We start from the raw sequence: 18,529 nt of genomic DNA, 5'->3' as shown, positions 1-18,529 counted from the left end.
AAGCTAGTATGAATTGAAAAATTATTTTATGACAAAATAAAAGTGATTTGAAATAGATAATTGTTCATATAGTCTTAATTATTGGAATTAGTTCAGCAAAAAAATTTATTTTTTAAATCTCTTAGTTATTAATTTTTAGATTATTATTATATTAGTATTATTTCATTTGAATAAACTTGTATGAACAAAAGTAATTGTTTTATGACAGAACACAAGGTTAGAATGATTTGAAGTATACAATTATTCAAATAGTTATAATTATTTAAACTGATTTGATAAATAGATTTATTTGTTAAATCTTATACTTATTAAATTTTTAAAGATTACTAAATTAGTATTATTTATTCTGAATAAACTTGTATGATAAAAAAATAATTGTTACATGACAAACAAAATGTAATAACAATTTTGGAAATAGATAATTGTTGAAATGGCCATAATTATTTGAACTGATTTGGTAAATGGATTTATTTTTTAAATCACTTATTAATTTTTAGAATATTAATAATTAGTATTATTTAATTTTGAACAAGCTTGTGTGAACTGAAACAATTGTTTTATGACAAAACAAAAATTCATAATGATTTGAAATAGATAATTGTTCATATAGTCTTAATTGTTTAAACCGCTTTGACAAACAGATTTATTTTTTAAATCTCTTAGTTATTAATTTTTTAAATATTATTAAATTAGTATTATTTTATTATGAATATGCTTATATGAACTGAAAATTTATTTTATAATAGAATAAAGGTTGTAACGATTTGAAATAGATAATGTTCAAATAGGAACTAATATAGTAAATAGATTTATTTTTTAAATCTCCTACAAATTACTTTTTGAATATTAATAAATTAGTATTATTTCATTCTGAATAGGCTTATATGATGAAAACTAATTGTTTTATGACAAACAAAAGTTTGTAATAATTTGAAATAGATAATTATTTGAAAGGCAATAGTTATTTGAATCGATTTGATAAATTGACTTATTTTTTAAATTTCTAACTTATCAATTTTTGAACTATTAATAAAGTAGTATTATTTTATTTTAGATAATTTTTTATGAACTGAAAAAATTGTTTTATGATAAAACAAAAGGTATATTTATTTTAAATAGATAATTATTTAAAAAGTCATAACTATTTAAACTTACTCCATAAACAAATTTATTTTTTAAAATTTTTTGGTATTAATTTTTTGAATGTTTATAAATTCGTATTATTTTATTTCAAATAAGCTTGTATGAACTTAAAAAAATTATTTTATGACTAAACAAAAGGTCACAATGATTTAAAATAGATAATTGCTCTAATAATCTTAACTATTTGAATTGGTCGGCAAACATATTTATTTTTTATATCTCTTACTTATTAATTTTTAGAATATTATTAATTTAGCAATATTTTACTCCAAATGAGCTTGTGTGAACAAAACAATTATTTTATGACCAAACAAAAATCTTAACAATTTGAACTGGTTCGATAAACAAATTTAGTTTTTAAATTTTTTATTAATTTTTAAAATATTAAAAAATTAGTATTATTTTATTCTTAATAATTTTGTATGAATAGAAACAATTGTTTTACGACAAAACAAAATGTCATAACGATTTGAAATAGATGATAGTTCAAATGAACATGACTATTTGAACTTGTTCGATTAACAAATTTATTTTTTAAATCTCCAATTTATTAATTTTTAGAATATTAATATATTAGTATTATTTTGTTTCGAATAAAATTGTATGAATAGAACAATTGTTTTATGACAAAACAAAAGATAATAACAATTTGAAATAAATAATTGTTCAAATAGTCATAACTATTTAAACTTACTTGGTAAATAAATTTATTTTTTAAATCTTTTATTTAATAATTTTTGGAATTTTAATAAATTAGTATATTTTTATTTCGAATAGGCTTTTATGAATAGAAACAATTAATTTATGACAAAACAAAAAGGTCATAATGACTTGAAATAGATAATTCTTTAAATAGTTATAACTATTCAAATGTGTTTAAAAAACATATTTATTTTTAAAATTTTTACTTATTAATTTTTGAAATATTAATAAATTTATATTATTTTATTTCAAATAAGCTTGCATGAACAAAACCAATTGTTTTATCACAAAAAAAAAGTTCATAATATTTTGAAATAGATAATTGTTCAAATAGTCATAACTATTTGAACATGTTCAGTAAACATGATCATTTTTTAATTCTCTTACTCATTAATTTTTGGAATATTAATAAATTAGTATTATTTTATTTTGAATAAACTTATATAAACTGAAACAATCATTTTATTGCAAAACAAAAAGTCACAATGATTTAAAATAGATAATTATTTGAATAGTCATGACTATTTGAACTTGTTCAGTAAGCATATTTATTTTTTAAATCTTTTACTTATTATTTATTGAAATATTAATAAATTAATATTATTTTAATCTATATAAGCTTACATAATCAAAAACAATTGTTTTATGACAAAACAAAAGGTCATAATAATTTAAAATAAAAATTTGTTCAAATAGTCATAAAGATTTGAATTTGTTCAATAAACAAATTTATTTTTTAAATATTTTACTTATTAATTGTAAATTTTTATTATTTTATTTGAAATAAGCTTGTATAAATATAAAAAAATCATTTTATGATAGAACAAAAGGTTATAGCGATTTCAAATAGATAATTGTTGAAATAGTTATAATTATTTAGACTTGTTCGGTAAATATATTCATTTTTTAAATCTCTTAATTATTAATTTTCAAAACATTAATAACATAGTAATACTTTATTTCAAATAATTTTATATGAATTGAAATATATTTTTTTATGACAAAAGAAAAGATCATAATGGTTTGAAATAGATATTTATTTAAATAGTCATGACTATTTGATCAAGTTTAGTAAATATATTTATTTTAAAAACTTTTTACTTATTAATTGCCAAAATATTAATAAATAAGTATTATTTTAATCCAAAGAAGCTTGTATGAATAGAAACTATTATTTTATGATAGATAAAAAGTCATAACAATTTGAAATAAATAATTCCTCAAATAGTTATAACTATTTGAACTGGTTTGATAAATAAATTTACTTTTTAAATCTCTTATTAATTTTTGAAATATTAATAGATTAGTATTTTTTTATTTTGATCAAACTTATATAAACAAAAATATTTATTTTACAACAAAACAAAAGGTCATAAGGATTTTGTCACAAAATAATTGTTTCTGTTCATACAAGCTTATTTGGAATAACATTATTCGAATTTATTAATATTCCAAAAATTAATAAGAGATTTAAAAAATGAATTTGTTTATTAAACAAGTTCAAATAGTTATGGCTATTTGAACAATTATCTATTTCAATTTGCTATAACCTTTTGTATTGCCATAAAATAATTTTTTCTATTCATACAAGCTTATCTCAAATCTATTTACTGAATAATTTTAAATAGTTATGATTATTTGAACAATTATTTATTTCAAATTGTTATGACCTTTTGTTTTGTCATAAAATAATTACTTTTGTTCATACTAGCTTATTCAAATTAAAATAATATTAATTTGTTAATATTTTGAAAATTAATAAGTAAAAGATATAAAAAAATAAATATGTTTATCGAACAAGTTCAAATAGTAATAACTATTTGAATAATTATCTATTTCAAATCATTATGACCTTTTATTTTGTCATAAAATAATTGTATCAATTCATATAGGCTCATTCAAAATAAAATAATACTAACTTATTACTATTTCAAAAATTAATGAGTAAGAGATTTAAAAAATGAATCTGTTTACCAAACAAGTTCAATAGTTATGACTATTTGAACAATTATTTATTTCAAATCATTATGAGCTTTTGTTTCACCATAAAATAATTGTTTCTATTCATACAAGCTTATTTCGAATAAAATAACATGAATTTACTAATATTCCAAAGATTAATAAGTAAAAATATAAAAAATAAATATATTTTTTGAACACGTTCAAATAGTTATGGCTATTTGAACAATTATCTATTTCAAAGAGTGATGACTTTTTGTTTTACCATAAAACAATTATTTTTATTCATAAAAGCTTATCAGAATAAAATGATAATTTATTAAAATTCCAAAAATTAATAAGTAAAAGATTAAAAAATAATTTTGTTTAACTATTAAGTTCAAATAGTTATGAATATTTAAATAATTAGTTATTTTAAATCGTTATGATATTTTGTTTTGTCATAAAACAATTGTTTCTATTCATACAAAATTATTCAGAATAAAATAATACTAATTTATTAATAGTTTGAAAATTAATAAGAGATTTAAAAACTAAATCTGTTTAGTAGACAATTCAAATAGTTATGAGTATTTGAATAATTATCTATCTCAAATTGGTATGATCTTTGTTTTTTCATTAAACAATTGTTTCTGTCTATACAAACTTATTCAAAGTAAAATATTGCTAAACTAATAATATTTTAAAAATTTATAAGAGATATAAAAAATAAATATATTTATCGAATCAGTTCAAATAGTTATGACTATTAGAACAATTATCTATTTCAAACCGTTTTGACCTTTTGTTTAGTTATAAAATAATTGTTTCAATTCGTACATACTTATTCTAAATAAAAATAATATTATTTTATTAACATTCAAAAAATTAATAAGCAAGCAATTTAAAAACATAAATCTGTTAACCAAACAAGTTTAAATAACTATGACTATTTGAACAATTATCATTTTAAAATTGTTATGACCTTTTGTTTTATCATAAAATAATTGTTTCATTTCATAAAACCTTATCCAAAATAAAATAATATTACTTTATTAATATTTCAAAAATTGAAAATTTGGAAATTTAAAACATAAATCAATTTATTCAATCAATTCAAATAGTTATGGCCATTTGAACAATTATCTATTTCAAATCATTTTGAACTTTTGTTTTGTCATAAAACAATTGTTTTTCATCATACAAGCCTATTTAGAATAAAAAAATACTAATTTATTAATATTTCAAAAATTAATAAGTAGGAGATTATTTGTTTACTGAGCCAGTTCAAATAATTATGACTATTTGAACAATTATATATTTCAAGTGGTTATAACCTTTTGTTTTGTCATAAAACAATTTTTTATGTTCATACAAGCTTATTCGAAATAAAATAATATTAAAATAATAATATTATGAAAATTAATAATTATGAGATTTGAAAATAAATTTGTTTGTTGAACCATTTCAAATAGTTAAAGCTATATGAATAATTATCCATTTCAAATAATTATGTACTTTTGTTTTGTCGTAAAACAAATGTTTTTGTTCATATAAGTTTGTTTAAAATAAAATAATATTGATTTATTAATATTTTGAAAATTAATAAGAGATTTAAAAAATAAATTTGTTTACCAAACTAGTTCAATTAGTTATAACAATTTAAATAATTATTTATTTCATATCGTTATGACGATTTGTTTTGTCATAAAATAATTATTTCTATTGATACAATCTTATTTGGAATAAAGTAATGCTAATTTATTAATAATCTAAAAATTAATAAGTAACAGATTTAAATAATGAATCTGTTCGCCTGACCAGTGCAAATAGTTATGACTGTTTGAATAATTATCTATTTCAAATCATTATGACCTTTTATTTTGTCACAAAACAATTGTTTCTGTTCATACAAACTTATTCAAAATAACATAATTCTAATTTATTAATATTCTAAAAATTAATAAATAAAAGATTTAAAAACTAAATTTTTTTATCGAACAAGTTTAAATAGTTATGACTATTTGAACAATTATCTATTTCAAATCGCCATAACCTTTTATTTTATCATAAAATAATTTTTGCTATTCTTATAAGCTTATTTCAATTAAAATAATACAAATTTATTATCATTTAGATAATTAATGAGCAAAATATTTGAAAAATAAATCTGTTTATCAAATAAGTTCAAATAGTTATGACTATTTGAATTAATATTTATTTCAAATCATTATGACCTTTTGTTTTGCCATAAAACAATTGTTTTTGTTCATACAAGCTTATTTGGATTAAAATAATATTAGTTTATTAATATTTTGACAGTTAATAAGTATAAGATTTTAAAAATAAATATGTTTACTGAACAAGTTTAAATAGTTATAATTATTTGAATAATAATCTATTTCAAATTGCTATGACCTTTTGTTTCATCATAAACAATTGTATCATTTCATATAGGCTTATTTAAAATAAAATAATACTAATTTATTAATACTCTAAAAATTAATGAGAAAGAGATTTAAAAAATGAATTTATTTACTAAACAAGTTCAAATAGTTATGCCTATTTGAAAATTTATCTATTTCAAATCATTATGACATTTTGTTTTGTCATAAAATAATTGTTTTTGTTCATACAAGCTTATATTGAATAAAATAATAGAAATATATTAATATTTCAAAAATTAATAAGTAAAAATTTAAAAAATAAATCTATTTTCTGAACACATTCAACTAGTTATGACTATTTGAACAATTATCTATTTCAAATTGTCATGACCTTTTGTTTTATCATAAACCAATTTTTTTTGTTCATACAAGCATATTTGAAATAAAATAATACTATTTTATTAATATTCCAAAAATTAATAAGTAAAAGATTTAAAAAATAAATTTGTTTACCGCGTAAGTTCAAATAGTTATAACTATTTGAACAATCATTTATTTCAAATAGTTATGATCTTTTGTTTTGTCATAAAGCAATTGTTTCTATTAACATAAGTTTATTCAAAATAAAATAATACTAATTTACTAATATTCTAAAAACTAATAGGTAGGAGATTTAAAAAATAAATTTGCTTACCGAACAAGTTTAAATAATCATGTCCATTTGAATAATTATCTGTTTCAAATTGTTATGATCTTTTGTTTTGTCATAAAATAATTGTTTCTGTTCATGCAAAATTATTCAAAATAAAAAAATACTAATCTACTAATATTTTGAAAATTAATAAGAGATTTAAAAACTAAATCTATTTACTCAAACAGTTCAAATAGTTATGACTATTTGAATAATTATCTATCTTAAATCGTTATGCTTTTCATTTTGTCACAAAAAAATTGTTTCTTTTCGTACCGGCTTATTTAGATTAAAATAATACTAATTTAATAATATTTCAAAAATTAATAAGTAAAAGATTTAAAAAATAAATGTGTTTGTCAAACTAGGTCAAATAGTTAAGACTATTTTGTCATAAAACACATTCAAAGTTATTATTAGTTAAACAATTATTTATTTCAAATAGTTATGACCTTTTGTTTTGTCATAAACCAATGTTTCTGTTCAAACATGTGTATTCGAAATAAAATAATGCTAGTTTATTCATATTCTAAAAATTAATAAGTAAAAGATCTAAAAAAAATAAATCTATTTACTAAACAAGTTCAAATAGTTATGACTGGATGAACAAGTATTTATTTCAAATAGTTATGATCTTTTGTTTTGTCATAAAACAATTATTTCTATTCATACAAGTTTATTTGGAATAAAAGAATACTAATTTATTAATATTTTAAAAATTAATAGGTAGGAGATTTAAAAAATAAATTTGTTTATCAAATAAGTTCAAATAGTCATGTCCATTTGAACAATTATCTATTTCAAGTTGTTATGACCTTTTATTTTGTTATAAAACAATTGTTTCTATTTATGCAAAATTATTTAGAATAAAATAATATTTATCTATTAATATTTTGAAAATTAATAAGAGATTTAAAACTAAATCTATTTTTTGAAACAATTCAAATAGTTATGACTATTTGAACTATTATTTATCTCAAATCATTATGATCTTTATTTTTTTATAAAACAATTGTTTCTTTTAATACAGCCTTATTCAAATTAAAATAATACTAATTTAATAATATTACAAAAATTAATAAGTAAAAGATTTAAAAAATAAATATGTTAGCTGAACCAATTCAAATAGTTAACAATATTAGAACAATTATCTATTTCAAATTATTCTGACCTTTTGTTTAATCATAAAGCAATTATTTCAATTCATACAAATTTATTCAGAATAAAATAACACTAATTTATTAACATTCAAAAAATTAATAAGCAAGAGATTTAAAAAGATAAAATGTTTATTGAACAAGTTTAAATGGATTGGACTATTTGAACAATCAATCTAACTATTTAAAGTCATTATGACCTTTTCTTCCATTATAAAATAATGTTTCAGCTCATAGAAACTTATCTGAAATAAAATAATACTACTTTACTAATATTTCAAAAATTAATAAGTAAGAGATTTAAAAACTAAAACTATTTTTTGAATCAATTTAAATAGTTATGACTAGTTAAACAAATATCATTCTCAAACCATTATGATCTTTGTTTTATCTTAAAATAATTGTTTCTAATCATGCTTATTTGGATTAAATAATAATAATTTAATAAGATTTTAAAAATTAATAAGAGATTTAAAAAATAAATATGTTTGCTGAACTAGTTCGAATAATTAAGACTATTAAAATAATTATCTATTTCAAATCATTTTAATCATTTGTTTAATCATATAATAATTGTTTTAGTTCATACAAACTTATTCTAAATAAAATAATACTAATTTATTAACATTTATTTATTTCAAATTGTTATAACTTTTTGTTCAAATAGTTAAGACTATATGAACAATTATTTATTCCAAGTGTTATGACTTTTATTTTAGCTCATACAAGCGCATTCAGAACAGAATAAAACTAATTTATTAATATTTCAAAAATTTATAAGTAAAAGATTTAGAAAATAATTCTATTACAAAACCAGTTTAAATAATTATAACTATTTGAACAATAATCTATTTCAAATCGTTAATACTTTTTTTTGTCATAAAACAATTGTTTTTTTAATATAAGTTTGTTCAAAATAAAATAATACTAACTTATTAATATTTAGAAAATTAATCAGTAAGAGATTTAAAAAGTGAATCTGTTTACCAAACCATTTCAAATAGTTTTGAAAATTTGGATAATTATCTATTTCAAATCGTTATAACCTTTTATTTTGTCATCAAACAATTGGTTATGTTCATACTATTTTATTTGGAATAAAATAATACTAATTTAATAATATTTTGAAACTTAATAACCAAGAAAGTTATCAATATCAAATCGTTAAGATCTTTGTTTTGCAATAAAATAATTGATTTTGATCATAGAAGGTTATTCAATTAAATATAATGCTAATTTAATAATATTTCAAAAATTATTAAGTAAGAGATTTATAATATAAATGTATTTGCTGAACCAGTTCAAATAATTAAAGCTATTAGAATAATTATCTATTTCAAATCATTTTTTACCTTTTGTTTAGTCATAAAATATTTGTTTCATATCTTACAAGCTTATTCAAAATAAAATAATCCAAATTTATTGACATTCAAAAAATTAATAAGCTAAAGGTTTGAAAAAATAAATCTATTTACTGAACAAGTTTAAACAGTTATGACTATTTGAACAATTGTTTTTTTAAAATCATTATGACCTTTTGTTTTAATATAAAACAGTTGTTTCAGTTCATAAAAGCTTATCCAAAATAAAATAGTACTAATTTCTTAATATTTCAAAAATTAATAAGTAAGAGTTTAAAAAAATAATTTTTTTTACCAAACAAATTCAAATAGTTATGACTATTTGAACGATTGTCTATTGAAAATCATTATGACCTTTTGTTTTGTTACAAAATAATTGTTTCATTTCATACAAGCTTATTCAAAATAAAATGATACTAATTTATTAATATTCTAAAAATTAATAAGAGATTTAAAAAGTGAATCTGTTTACCATATCAGTTTAAATAATTATGGCCATTTCAATAATTATGTATTTCGAATCATTATTACCTTTTGTTTGGTTATATAACAATTGTTTTTTATCATACAAATTTATTTGAAAAAAAATAATACTAATTTATTCATCTTTCAAAAATTAATAAAAGATGTTTACTGAACCAGTTAAAATAATTATGACTATTTAAACAATTGTATACTTCAAATCATTATAACCATTTTGTTCTATCATAAAACAATTATTTTTTTTCATACAAGCTTATTTGAAATAAAATAATACTAATATAATAATATTTTGAAAATTAATAACTAAGAGATTTAAAAAATAAATTTGTTTGTTGAACTAATTCTAATAATTAAGACCATATTAACAATTATCTATTTCAAATTGTTTTTGTTTTGTCATAAAACAATTTTTTCAATTCATACTAGCTTATTCGGAATAAAATAAAATGAATTTATTAATATTTCAAAATTTAATATGTAAGAGATTTAAAAAATAATTTTGTTTACCTAATCAGTTCAAATAATTATGACTATTTGAACAATTATCTATTTCAAATCATTATGACCTTTTATTTTGTCATAAAATAAATATTTTTGTTCAGAATAAAAAAATACTAATTTATTAATATTTCAAAAATTAATAAGAGATTTAGAAAATAAATCTATTTACCAAAACAATTCAAATAGTTATGACTATTTAAGCAATTATTTATTTCAAATTATTATGATTTTTTTCTATTATAAAATAATAGTTTCTATTCATACAAACTTATTCAGATTAAAATAATACTAATTTATTAATATTTCAACAATTAATAAAAAAAATTTTCAAAAGTAAATATGTTTATTGAACTAGATCAAATAGTCATGACTATTTGAATAAATATCTATTTGAAATTGTTATGACCTTTGGTTTTGTCATAAAAAAAATTATTTCAGTTCATATAAGCTTATTCAAAATAAAATAATACTAAGTTATTAATATTTCAAAAATTAATAATTAAGAGATTTAAAAAATGAATATATTTACTGAACAAGTTTAAATAATTGTGACTATTTTAACAATTATCTATTTGAAATTGCTATAACCTTTTGTTTTGTCATACAAGCCTTTTTCTAATAAAATAATACAAATCTATTAATATTAAGACAATTAATAAGTAAAATATTTAAACAATAAATATGTTCACTGAACAAGTTTAAATCTTTATAACTATTTGAATAATTATTTATTTCAAATTGTTATGACTTTTTGTTTTGTCATAAAACAATTGTTTCTATTTATACAAGCTTATTTGGATTAAAATAATATTAATTTATTAATATTTCAACAATTAATAAGTAAAAGATTTAAAAAATAAATATGTTTTCTGAATAAATTCAAATAGTCATGACTATTTGAATAATTGTTTAGTTTAAATTATTGTGACCTTTTATTTTGTAGTAAAACGATTGTTTCAACTCATATAAGCTTATCTAAAATAAAATAATATTAATTTATTAATATTCCAAAATTAATGAATAAGAGAATTAAAAAATGAATATGTTTACCGAACATGTTTAAATAGTTATGACTATTAGAACAATTATCTATTTCAAAACATTATGGCCTTTTGTTTTGTCATAAAATAATTGGTTCTATTCATGCAAGCTTATTTCAAATAAAATAATATAAATTTATTAATATTTCAAAAATTAATAAGTAAAAATTTAAAAAATAAGTATGTTTTTTGAACACGTTCAAATAGTTATGACTATTTGAACAATTATCTACTTCAAATTGTTATGTCCTTTTGTTTTATCATAAATCAATTGTTTTTGTTCATAAAAGCTTATTCGGAATAAAAGAATACTAATTTCTTAAAAGACCAAAAATTAATAAGTAAAAGATTTAAAAAATAAATTTATTTACCTAGGAGTTCAAATAGTTATGACTATTTGAATAATTATTTATTTCAAATTGTTATGATATTTTGATTTGTCATAAAATAGTTGTTTCCAATAATACAAATTTATTCGAAATAAAATAATACTAATTTATTAATATTCTAAAAATTAATAAGTTAGAGATTTAAAAAATAAATTTGTTCATAAAACAAGTTCAAATGGTCATATCCATTTGAACTATTATCTATTTCAAATAGTTATGACACTTTGTTTTATCATCAAACAAATTGTTTCTATTCATACAAAATATTCAGAAAAAATAATACTAATTTATTAATATTTCAAAAATTAATAAGAGATTAAAAAACAAAATCTATTTATCGAACCAATCTAAATAGTTATGAGTATTTGAACAATTATCTATCTCAAATCATTATGATCTTCATTTGGTCATAAAATAATTGTTTTTAGTCACACTAGCTTATTCGGAGTAAAATATTGCTAAATTAATATTATTCTAAAAATTAATAAGAGATTTAAAAAATAAATATGCTTATAGAACTAGCTCAAATAGTTAAGACTATTAGAACAATTATCTATTTCAAACCATTCTAACCTTTTGTTTAGTCATAAAATAATTTTTTTAGCTCATACATGCTTATTTGAAATAAAATGATACTAATTTTATTAACTTGTAGAACATCAAAACACAAGAAATTTTAAAAAATAAATGTGTTTACCAAAAAAGTTTAAATCGTTACGACAATTTAAATAATTATCTATTTAAAATATATATAACCTTTTGTTTTATCATAAAATAATTGTTTCAGTTTGAAAAAGCTTATTCGAGATAAAATAATATTATTTTATTAAAATTTCAAAAATTGATGAGTTAGATATTTAAAAATTAAGTCAGTTTATCAAATTGATTCAAATAATTGTAGCCATTTGAATAATTATCTATTTCAAATCGTTATGAACTTTTCTTTTGTCATAAAACAATTGTTTTTCATCATATAAGCCTATTTGGGATAAAATAATACTAATTTATTAATATTTCAAAAATTAATAAATAGGAGATTTAAAAAATAAATTCGTTTACTAAATTGGTTTCTATTTGAACAATTATCTATTTTAATTGCTATAACCTATTATTAAGTTATAAAATAATGTTTTAGTTTATATAAGCATATTCAAAATAAAATAATACTAATTTAATAATATTCTAAAAATTAATAACTAAAAGATTTAAAAAATAAATTTGTTTGCTGAAGTAGTTCTAACAGTTAAGACTATATGAACAATTATCTGTTTCAAATCGTTATGACCTTTTGTTTTGTCATAGAACAATTGTTTCAGTTCGTAGAAGCTTATTCAAAATAAAATAAAACTAATTTATTAATATTTCAAATTTTAATAAGTAAGTGATTTAAAAAGTGAATTTGTTTGACGAATCTATTCAAATAATTATGGCCAGGTCAATAATTATCTATTTCAAGTATTATTACCTTTTGCTTCACCATATAACAATTTTATTTGAAAGTTCAATCTTATTTAGAATAAAATAATACTAATTTACTAATCTTTCAAAAATTAATAAGTAAGAGATTTAAAAAATAAATCTGTTTACTGACTTAGTTCAAATAGTTTTGACTATTTGAACAATTATAAACTTTAAATCGTTATAACATTTTGTTTTGTCATAAAATAATTATTTTTATTCATACAAGTTTATTTGGAATAAAATAACACCGATCTAATAATATTCCAAAAATTAATAACTAAGAGAATTAAAAAAAATTTCTTTGTCAAACCAGTTCAAATATTTAAGTCTATAGAATAATTATCTACTTCAAATGATTATGACCTTTTTTTTTGTCCTAAAATAAGTTTTTTTTTAATTCATACTAGATTATTTGGAATAAAATAAAATGAATTTATTAATATTTCAAAAATTAATAAGTAACAGATTTAAAAAATAATTTTGTTTACGTAACCAGTTCAAATAATTATGACTAATTGAATACCTATCTATTTCAAATCATTATTAACTTTTGTTTTGTCATAAAATAAATTTTTTTGTTCATATAAGTTTGTTCGAAATAAAGTAATACTAATATATTAATATTTTAAAAATTAATAAGTGATTTAAAAATTAAATCTATTTATTAAACTAGTTCAAATAGTTATACCTATTTGAGCAATTATTTATTTCAACTTGCCAGCTTTTTTGAAATAAATTAATACTAATTTATTAATATTTCAACAATTAATAAGACATTTAAAAAATAAATTTGTTTGCTAAACTAGTTCAAATAGTTATGACTATTTGAACAATTATCTATTTCAAATTGTTATAACTCTTTTTTTCTATTATAAAATTTTGTTTCTGTTCATAAAAGCTTATTCAGAATAAAATAATACTAATTTAATAATATTCTAAAAATTAATAACTAAGATTTAAAAAATGAATATGTTTGTCAAACCAGTTCAAATAGCTAAGACGATATGAACAATTATTTATTTCAAATTGTTATGACCTTTTGTTTTGTCATAAAATAATTGTTTCAACTCATACAAGCTTATTTGAAATAGAATAAAATTAATTTATTAATATTTCTAAAATTTTTAAGAGATTTAGAAAATAATTTTATTTACTGAACTAGTTCAAATAATTATAACTATTTGAACAATTATCTATTTCAAATCGCTATTACTTTTTTGTTTTGTAATAAAATAATTATTTTTGTTAATATAAATTTGTTTGAAATAAAATTGTACTAATTTATTAACATTTAGAAAATTAATCAGTAAGAGATTTAAGTAAATTTGCTTGCCAAACTATTTCAAATAGTTTTGACTATTTGAATAATTATCTATTTCAAATCATTATAACCTTTTATTTTGTCAGCAAACAATTGGTTCTATTTATACTATTTTATTCAAAATAAAGTAATACTAATTTAATAATATTTCGAAACTTAATAACCAAGAAAATTAAAAAATAAATCTAATTGCCCAACTAGTTCAAATAGTTAAGACTATATGAACAGTTATCTATTTCAAATCATTATGACCTTTTCTTTTGTCGTAAAAGAATTGTTTTGTTTGTACAAGCTTATTCAAATTAAAATAATACTAATTTAAAAATATTTTAAAAATAAACTTGTTTATCGAATTAGTTCAAATGATTAAGACTATTAAAATAATTATCTATTTCAAATCGTTTTGACCTTTTATTGAGTCAAAACAATTGTTTAAGCTCAAACAAGCTTATTTAGAATAAATTAATACTAATTTATTAACATTTGGAAAATTAATAAGAAAGTGATTAAAAAAATAAATATATTTACTGAATAAGTTCAAATAATTATTATTATTTTAAGAATTATCTATTTAAAATTATTATAACCTTTTAATTTGTCATAAAACAATTGTTTCAATTAATACAAGCTAAGATACAATAAAATATTACTAATTTATTAATATTTCCTAAATTAATAATAAAGAAATTTAAAAAATAAATCGGTTTACCGAATTAGTTAAAATAATTATGGCCACTTGAATGATTATTTATTTCAAATTATTATGACCTTTTATTTTCATAAAACAATTGTTTTTGATCATATAAGCTTATTCAAAATAAATAATACCAATTGATTAATATTTCAAAAATTAATAAGTAACAGATTTAAACAATAAATTTATTTATCGAGCCTTTTGTTTAGTCATAAAATATTTGTTTTATATCTTACCAGCTTATTTGGAATAAAATAATCTAAATTTATTGGCATTCAAAAAATTACTAAGTAAAAGATTTGAAAAAATAAATCTGCTTACCGAATAAATTCAAATAGTTATGACTATTTAAACAATTATTTATTTAAAATTGGTATGACCTTTTGTTTTGACATAAAACAATTATTCCAGTTCATTAAAGCTTATCCAAATTAAAATAATACTAATTTCTTAATATTTCAAAAATTAATAAGTAAGATTTAAAAAAATAAATTTGTTTAGCGAACAAATTCAAATAGTTATGACTATTTGAACAATTATCTATTTAAAATTGTTATGACCTTTTTATTTTGTCATAAAACAATTGTTTTAGTTCATATAGGCTTACTTGAAATAAAGTAATGCTAATTTATTAATATTCCAAAAATTAATAAGTGATTTAAAAAGTGAATCTATTTATAAAATCAATTTAAATAATTATCCATTTCAACAATTATCCACTTCAATAATTGTTATCCATTTCAATAATTATCCATTTAAATAATTATGGCCATTTCAACAATTATCCATTTCAAATTGTTATTACCTTTTGTTTGGTCATATAACAATTATTTTTTTATCATACAAACTTATTCTGAATAAAATAATACTAATTTATTAATCTTTCAAAATTTAATAAGAGATTTAAAAAATAAACAATAATTTTCAATTCATACTAGCTTATTAAGAATGAAATAAAATGAATTTATTAATATTTAAAAAATTAATAAATAAGAGATTAAAAAAATAATTCTATTTACCTAATTAATTCAAATAATTATGACTATGTGAACAATTATCTATTTCAAATTGTTATAAACTTTTGTTTTGTCATAAAACAAAGGTTTATGTTCAATAAGTTTGTTCAGAATAAAATAATATTAATCTATTAATATTTCAAAAATTAATAAGAGATTTAAAAAATAAATCTATTTGTCAAAGCAGTTCAAACAGTTATGACTATCTAAACAATTATTTATTTCAAATCATTATGGCTTTTTGTTTTGCTATAAAACAATAGTTTCTATTCATACAAGCTTATTCAGATTAAAATAATATTAATTTATTAAAATTTTAAAAATTAATAAGTAAAAATCTTAAAAAATAAATATGTTTAACGAACTACATCAAATTGTAATAACTATTTGAACAATTATCTATTTCAAATCATTATGACCTTTTGTTTTGTAAAAAAAAAATTATTTCAATTCATATAAACTTATTTGAAATAAAATAATACTATGTTATTAATATTATGAAAATTAATAATTAAGAGATTTCAAAAATGAATCTGTTTATCGAACAAGTTTAAATAATTATGACTATTTAAATAATTATCTATTTGGAATCGCTATAACTTTTTGTTTTGTTATAAAATGACTTTTTTTGTTCATACAAGCTTATTTTGAATAAAATAATATAAATTTATTAATATTGAAACAATTAATAAGTAAAAGATTTAAAAAATAAGTCTATTTACCGAACAAGTTTGAATCATTATGACTATTTGAACAATTATTTATTTCAAATTATTGTGATTTTTTTGTTGTCATAAAACAATTGTTTTTGTTCATACAAGCTTATTTGGATTAAAATAGTATTAATTTATTAATATTTCGACAAATAATAAGTAAAAGATTTAAAAAATAAATATGTTTACCGAAGAAGTTCAAATAGCCATGATTATTTGAATAATTATCGATTTCAAATCATTGTGACTTTTTGTTTTGTAACAAAATAATTGTTTCGTAACAAAATAATTGTTTCAGTTCATATAAACTTATTTAAAATAAAATAATACTAATTTATTACTATTCCAAAAATCAAAAAGCAAGAGAATTAAAAAAATGAATCTATTTACTAAACAAGTTCAAATAGTTATGACTATCTGAACAATTATCTATTTCAAAATATTATGACATTTTGTTTTGTCATAAAACAATTGGTTTTGTTCATGCAAACTTATTTCAAATAAAATAATATAAATTTATTAATATTCCAAAAATTAATAATTAAAAATTTTAAAAATAAATCAATTTTCTGAACTTTTTTAAGTAATTATGACTATTTGAACAATTATCTATTTCAAATCATTATGACCAATTGTTTTGTCATAAATGAATTATTTCTTTTCAAACAAGCTTATTTTGAATAAAATAAAACTAATTTATTAATATTCCAAAATTAATAAGTAAAACATTTAAACAATTATTTATTTCAAATCATTATGCTCTTTTGTTTTGTCATAAAACAATTGTTTCTATTCATACAAGTTTATTAAAAATATAATAATACTAATTTATTAATGTTTTAAAAATTAATAAGTTGAAGATTTAAAAAATTAATCTATTTACTGAACAAGTTCAAATTGTCATGTCTATTTGAACTATTATATATTTGAAATTGTTATGATATTTTATTTTGTCGTAAAAAAAATATTTTTATTCATACAAAATTATTCATAAAAAAATAATATTAATTTATTACTATTTCAGAAATTAATAAGAGATTTAAAAACTAAATCTCTTTACCGAATCGGTTTAAATAGTTATAACTATTTGAACAATTATTTATTTGAAATTGGTATGATCTTTGTTTTATCCTAAAACATTTATTTCTATTCATAGAAACTTGTTCAAAGTAAAATAATACTAAATTAATAGTATTCTAAAAATTAATAAGGATTTAAAAAATAGATGTGTTTGCCAAACAGTTCAAATAGTTAAGACTATTAGAATAATTATCTGTTTCAAATCGTTTTGACCTTTTCTTTAATCATAAAATAATTATTTCAGTTCATATATGCTTATTCAAAATAAAATAATACTATTTTATTAACATTCAAAAATTTAATAAGTAAGAAATTAAAAAAAGAATTCTATTTATCGAACAAGTTCAAATAGTTATGACTACATGAACAATTATCTATTTAAAACTATTATGACCTTTTATTTTATCATAAAACAATTGTTTTAGCTTATAAAAGCTTATCCAAAATAAAAT

Source organism: Durio zibethinus, chromosome 8 (genome assembly GCF_047325235.1).
Source record: "Durio zibethinus cultivar Kanyao isolate XHJ-2024 chromosome 8, ASM4732523v1, whole genome shotgun sequence".
Classification (NCBI taxonomy): Eukaryota; Viridiplantae; Streptophyta; class Magnoliopsida; order Malvales; family Malvaceae; genus Durio; species Durio zibethinus.
This window is presented reverse-complemented; position numbering follows the sequence as displayed.